General features: G+C 38.8%; 1 long non-coding RNA gene across 1 annotated transcript; it reads left to right on the forward strand.

Moving 5' to 3' along the window:
* Positions 1–107: 107 nt before the first annotated feature.
* LOC146452140 (uncharacterized) lies at positions 108–6,785 on the forward strand. Its single transcript, XR_014859822.1, has 4 exons — positions 108–241; positions 2,831–2,935; positions 3,776–3,968; positions 6,619–6,785. It is a non-coding gene; the product is annotated as an uncharacterized LOC146452140 (long non-coding RNA).
* Positions 6,786–7,524: the final 739 nt, after the last annotated feature.

Consider the following 7,524-nt stretch of genomic DNA (forward strand, 5'->3'; position numbering starts at 1 on the left):
AGACCACTTTAATTTGTTTATCACGGCGCTTTCCTTTATCGGATGTATTTCTCGATCGTCGGTAGGTTTTTGAGGTAATGGGTTTCGCTTACTTTCAACCAATAAAATGTATGCATCAAATTAGCGATAAGTGTAAATGATTGAATCGATGGCGCAATAAAGCAAACCTTTATAAAGCTAAGTTGAGACTAGTGAAAAACTAAACGTTGGAGAACTACTAAGAGGCTACACCAAGTGAAAGGTAAGGGCTGTTGTGAACTAGTTTGCTGAGTTGCAATTATATTACTCTTCCCTCATCCTTAGAGAGTTAATCTTTCGAAGAAGAGCGTCGCTTGGGAAAAATGCATTATCTCGATAGCTAGCAGAAGTTATTTAGTCAAATACATGTAAGGCAACGTGTGATCGAAAGTAACTTTTCAGCGCTCATTCGCTATTGTGATCCAAACATCTTCAACAAAAACATACGGAAAACAAGTCACTTGTGAACGGAGCGTTAGAGGACTGAAAGGACGATCGTGCCTCTTATAGGTAAGCTGCTTCCACCCATGTGAGGTACCTAGCGGTAAACTTTTTCAGCTTTCTTGTCTGCTTTTAAAGAAAGCGCCCGAAAAGCTTTGGGAAAAGAAGCAACAAATGAATCTATATTGATTCAATTCATCATTAACGCATGATATCTGAGCGCTGGATGGGATTAAAGGTGTTGATGACCGAACAATTTCAGCATTGACTCATAAAAAGTCATTTTAAAAAGGCGGACATCAAAGCACATAGGTGTGATATGAGAACAAAAAAGTCTAATTCTTGTACATGTATGAATTTGTAAGAAGCAACCATTAGTGAAATCACTTTTAAGTTTTGGAAGAAAGCGCAATTTTCGAGAATCTTAGTCGCTGAATACTAAATATCTTCAACCAAGAAATTGCGAGAACAAAGTTTAATAGGAAATCCCAGTACTTTACTTCTTGTGGCTTGTTCTTACATGAGGTGGTAATGCCCTTTTCAGAAACTTGCTGCACGCCGAATCGTTTGGAATATCTGAGATACACCTTTGACCGTTTACAACGCCCACTCTTCGTATACCAATTGGTTTGGATGTCCATGTCGTTGAGTCTCTGTTAAGACACGTTATTTTTATGCAAGTGAATTTTACATATTATGGAATCGAAAGAAGAAGACTGATTACCGCCGGTTTAGTTAGGCTCACGTTTTATAGCCGTTTCCCTTTCGTTCGATTTTTGTACCAAACGTTTCATTCTGATGTCGAGAATCTGGGTAATTGAAATCATATTAGCCGCCAAGTTACACCCAAATCCTCCTTTTGATTAGTATTTTGTAAGTATTCACGAGTAAGGCTATGTCTAAACTATGCTGGGTAGCATTTTATTACGGCGTTGTAAAAAATACCCCGACCTTTTGTGAACAGAAGTGGCCCAAACACCGCCGTCATCTTTCTATTGGAATCCAAACCTCGCTCCTCGTTGTTGACTTCCATTTCGACTCGATTCTCTGTTCACACTATACTCAAGAAAATGTCACGAAAACCTATCCGATATGATGTGATGATTCAATTTTAAGACCAAAGAAGCGCAGCATCGCTCCGGTACAAAACTCGATCCGAAATCGGCCGGGCGTTTTGTGTGTAAAGGAAAGCGCTATCCGATATGTTTTGGTGCAGGTACAAGAGCTATCCGGCGTAGTGGAGACATAAGCTGAGGGAACGTATTTCCAATTGAGAATGATTTTGATTACACGGCATCAAAAGCCCCGAGTCATACCCACTCTGGGTAAAATCACTTTGTAAGATCCATTCAAGTTGCTTAATTAATTAAAGCCGTGCCACCAATTACGTGTTAAGAGCGAGTTTGTTCTTTTCAGAATATTCTGGAATTGGAGTACACACAATTTTCCTTTATTTTCTCATTTTTTTCGGACAAATTCGTTTTTTGGAATGAACAGAACATGAATGAACTCGTTGAATACAGTTTAGCTTAGAACAAGAGGAATCACTGCTTTCTTTTGAGAAGGTTTTTAGGTAAAGGGGAATTGACGGAACTGCGTTTTTTCTGGGAACTGATATTCTGCGAATTCTGTTATTCCTGAACTGATGTAAGAATATCCGGAATTGTGGCGAGTGAAATAATGCGCTCTGTGTCTGAACACTTCGGTGTATATTTACCACTCAGTTAGAAGGTCAACCTATCAGTACTTTTCTGCATTGATCTTTATTTTTCAATATTAAACAAAATAAAATTAAGGATGTGGATCTTTTTTGGGGGAGGGGGGGGGGGTTTAATTTAAACGCTTGTTATATTCAAACAGTTAAGGTCTCCAAAGTTGACATAGTAGCGTAAAACCAGTTGAAACTGGGAGCAGACCCATCAGTTCACCTCACGCGCCCTTTTAGTGCGTCTCTTGTTTTAGTGTCCCGTTCTAAAAAAAAAAAAAACAAACAAACAAACAAACCAACTCAAATGCAATGACATAGATTTTACCGAAAGAAAACACCTGTTCAATTTCAAGATCATTGTCAAGTAGTTTTTGAAGCTTGTCTCAAGACGTCTGACACATGCCTAAAATGCAAGGATAACATCGATGATAAATTATCTAGTCACTTCGACGACACTACGACAGTCCCATAATTGTTCACAGTATCGATGAACAGAGAGACGTGCATATTCTTTAGTTATATACTTTTTAAATAATTCCTAGGAGAACAAAACCCATGTAAATATAAGTTACACGTTAATTTTAAAGCAAAATAAATTATTTTCTACTAAACCAAGTCTAATCCTAATCGTTGCATAATTTGGCTCGAAATTTATCTTTCTAGATTCGTGTTGATCATCAACTGTTCATCGATTCACCATGAAGGCCATTTTCCTTGTTATTGTTGCTTTTCTGATTGTGTCCACCACTGCACGATCTTATCGTAAAGGTAGGTATTATAAAGCAAGAAAAAGCAAAGAATGAGTAGAGTCATCTACAGTGATCATGACCAATCGTAAGAGAGGATCCAGGCGCGACCCCCACCTGCCCCTTTCAAAGCAGAACTCCCCTCTTTAGTCTCCCGAATGAGTGTATTCATGTCAAAAGGAGAAAGACTCCAATTTGATCCAGTGCTTTAGATTTTAGAGGGTGAATTTTGCTTCCAAAACCTCTAACTTTATAAGTGAATAACATTTTATAAAACATTTGTTTTCTGAGTTGAAACACATGCGCCATGTTGCTGATAAAATTTACAGTGTGCATAGCACTTAACACAGGGAACAATACATGGAAGAAAGTCACTGTAATTGCCCGTTCCGGATTTCAAATGGAGACTGGGAATGAGTTTTTAGATTTTTAATTTATTAGAAATTGGAGCCCATCACAAAAAAGATTGCATTAAACTTAGTCAGAGTTTCTGTCTTTCGATTTCAAACATGTAGGAGGCTTTCAAGTCAGAAAAATTAGAGACTTTGTATGGATTTGGGGAACGCCATCTCAGAATTAGAGACATTTATGTGGATTTTGGGCGACCTTTGACAAGTAATAGTCTGGTCAAAACGCAATGAAGCATAACCAAACTTGGAAAACTTACTAATTTTGTCTATGATCTTTCTGGTGATGGTTTTCTGTTAATTTCTTCGTGTGACGCAATTTAAACAACGTGCAAACTAGGGCCCAGCTCCTTTATAAACTTCGGGACGGACATTAGTGAAAAGAAATCAGATGGATCAGTTTGTATTTGTAAAATACTGATAAATCTACATGTTTTTTTGTTATACATGTGTAGTCCGGGCTCGAAATCACGACTTTGGAAAGGATGCTGATGTGCGACTATTTGATCGAGAGAAGTCTTCTAACTTTCCTGACGACCTTCCCTATCTGCAAGATGCTACGGAGGAGTTGGGGGAAGGCAATGACAAACGTTTTCATAAAAATTCTATGCTCTGCAGAATGTGCCCCCAATGCGTTGGCTGTGGCAAGTAAGTGTCACAGATTTTAAATATGCAGCCTAGGCCCAGGGCAAACATCGAATCTAAGACGCGTCGAATTTATTAAAAATAGGTTTGACAAAGAGTCGACTCAATTCCAGCGTGGAAGCAAACGTCGAACCTGCGTCGACCCTAATTCACAAGTTGCACCTCATGAAAAACGGGAATAGGCACGTGTCTTCGTGCTAATTTAGGGAGCTTAACCAACGACGACGACGACGGCGGCAACGACAACGCCGCAAAACAATAGGTTTAATGAGGAAAAACAATCGCTCTGCACGTGCGTTTTACATTTTGGTACATTTCTTTGCCGTCCTCTGCAAAACAACAACGTGAAATGAAAACATTTAAGGTTTTGTAGAGAACGTGAACGCACAACGGTAAATTTTTTCATTTTCTTTTTTAACTTGAGCGCCACTCCTACTAATTTGGCTCCTGGATAGTTCGCCATGTCTGTATAAGTTGAGCGAGATGAAATAATCTCAAAGTAGCAAAAAAGAAATAAAGATATATTTTCGGGTGATGCTTTCGTTGCCGTTGCCGTCGATGTTGCTTAAGATCCCTATTCACTCGTTGGGCGGCTAGTTATTACTAGGACTTGCTAGCGAAATTCCGAAGTACAATGCTCTTCGGGCCTTTCTTTGGCAATTTTAATGCGAAAAGTAGACAGAGAAGACTAAACACCAAGCATTTATCGCAAATCGGCAATTCGCATCTCAATCATTTATATTTAGTGTTCATGACACTCGAAAAACACATTTCTATCACGCTGAGCGATGTCAGCATTGACTTTCGATAGCTTCCCATTCCTGGTCCCCAAATTGTCTTTGTACAGTGCATGCGGCTCAGGGAGTGGGGGGGGGGGGGGGGGGGGGGGGGTGGAATGGCATTTGACAAATGGGGAAGTCGGTATTGTTTTGAAGTTTGCGCAGTCCATCACATTTGAATCAATTATTTTGTAATTTGCATGATTTATGAATTGAGTTGAGCGCGTGTTTAGAACGGCGTTTTCTGTAACGCCGAAGCACTGTCGCATTATCCGACCTGGCAAGTCGAACTTATGCTGGAGTCGAACCAATTAATTTGAGTCGAACTTTAAAATCAATTAAGCTGGACTAAGATTCTACGTTTGCCCTAGGCCTTAGTCATACCAGTTATACAATACAATACAAACTTTATTGACACTCTTTGAAGAGGGCTTTTGGTGACTACAGAAATTGAAGTTGTTGTTAACTTTTCTTAAGATATCCCTTTTTTATTCTTTTAAGCGTTTTTCATTGAATTTTACTTCAATAAGTACATAGATTACAAGGGACATTAGTAGACGTTCGTAAAACAAAATTTTTTTTCTCCTCCCCCTCCTCCCCCTTCCACCCCCTTATGCCTGTATATGACACAGTCAGCCCTATTCTCTCTCAAATGTCTGTAAACCGCAAAACGATATGGCTTTGATTTCGGTCGCGCTCTGAGCTCAGAACTAAGTCATTTGACCTAGCGTTTTGTTTGGCTTCCTAAAGCAAAGTATTCCTGAGGACGTCTAGTGAGGGAAAAAGTCTTACGAGTGCAGTTCCTGCCTCGTATAATGTGCTTCTTACCTTAGTCCTCTTTTGAGCCAGACGGGTAATTTTAAGTTACTCGAACATGGACTTAGGGTTGCATATTTTTGAGCTTTGCTTGAGGAGGTGACAATCTTTGGCTATAAAAAGTAGGCTAAGGGATGATTTCTATCCGGGCAAGGTGAAATTTTCGAGAAATTTTGTCCCAGCCAAAAAAGCGCTAAGCCTCCCCTTTTAAAATGTTGAATTCAACACCCGGGATATAAAGTAATAAGGTCAAAACACGAGCAAGAATTGGCAAGAATTTTCTCTTCAATAAACGTGAGTTTGAAAAGCTATTCGATTATTTCTCGCCCTTATAACTGTAGCGTTGTTAGGCTGGTGATCAATTAGTCGAGAAGTGCGATTTGGGGTCGGATTTCCGGCTCAAGTGTGATAAACAATCTCCAGATGTTCGATCGGCGACATTCGCGTTTCACGATGAATCTAGAATGAAAAGAAAAATTCAATTTAAAACGCTGTCCTTGCTCCGATGAAGCCCATTCTGCTGTAGAAAGCTAGACTTGAGCGCTAAGAGACCTGGTTTTGGGGTGAGATTTAAGATGCTTTGGCGCCGTTAATAATTGCCAAATGATACACTTGTTTTGTCGGATCACAGGTCATGTTTGATTTCACTCTGGTGTCAGTTGTCTAATTGCAAAGAAAAGATTCCCTTTTCTCTTGCACAGTATTCTCTGGTCTTACTTTGTTGTGATGAATCGTAATTGAAGTCTTGTTAATGACTAGCATATTCCTTCAGCCTATAAAGTCTCAAAATGTGCTCAATTTCTGTAGCCACCTTTTGGAAAATCATATTATATACAGCAACTAATCACTAAATTAAAGCTAAAACAATTTTAAAATTACAATAAGAAAACAAGAGAAAAAAGTAGGTATGAACAACGATAAAAACAGCTACATGATAAAATAGTCAACAAACTAAACAACAGCTATGGTGAACGAATGAATCTATAGCTGCAATGAAAAGCAATTTATAGAAAAAAAGTGAGAGTAAAAGTAACATTACATTTTTCATTCTTTTACAGGTGATGTCATTAAGCACTGAACATAAAGAGGAATAAGTTTGCTATCGGGCACCAAGCACGATTAGCGGTGAAGACGGTTTAAGATTAAATTAAGGATTTTACTAGTGTAAGCTAAAGTGGGATGACATTAAAAGCACGTAAACGAAAAAAAATAATTTGACTGATTAGACTGTGTGATTTTCTTTGCAACTTGGTTGGGCTGCGTCAACGACAATTATTATATGGCTGGCTCCGCGAGCAGGCAAGATGACCCAAATCTTGCGCTGTGATTGGCTACCCCAGCGGGCAAGATGCGGATTACCCGTTGCCCGTTGCCCGCCTCTGATCCAATTTTTTTTTTTTTTGTCTCCAACGTAGGAAGGGTTGGCTAAGAAAACACATGAAGCAACTTTAACAAAAAACCCATTAAACGCGCATCTGATCGAATGATTTAAATCATGAATTTTTTCGTATTTTTGTATTAATCGACGTCTTCCGCTTTTATATATTCCGGCAAGAGAGGATGAATCCTCTCTTGATTCTGGGTAATTACAATGTGTATTTTATGCAACAATATGCCTCGCCGCATTCTAATTATTTTAAGAGGCTTTCGTAGAGAGAATCATGCATTATTTTATAGGGAGTGTTACGGTCTACATCATTTATTTACAATTAGGTTATACTTTGCATGGAGATGCTTTGAAGTTTGACTTTAAACCTACAAATAACAAAATCAATGTTGCAACAAATTATTTTTATGACCGTTTTCAACGGCTACTGGTAAAAAAGGATGCCATGCAACTTAAGTTGTTATCCACTTGTCAGAGCTGTGTCGTCCATAATTTCTATAACTTGAGATCCAATGAATTATCGGTAAAACTGGCTATTTTGCAATCTACACATCAGTCGACAGTAATAATACTAGCC

Source organism: Pavona decussata, unplaced genomic scaffold, assembly GCF_977016875.1.
Source record: "Pavona decussata unplaced genomic scaffold, jaPavDecu1.1 SCAFFOLD_379, whole genome shotgun sequence".
In the NCBI taxonomy this organism is placed as follows: domain Eukaryota; kingdom Metazoa; phylum Cnidaria; class Anthozoa; order Scleractinia; family Agariciidae; genus Pavona; species Pavona decussata.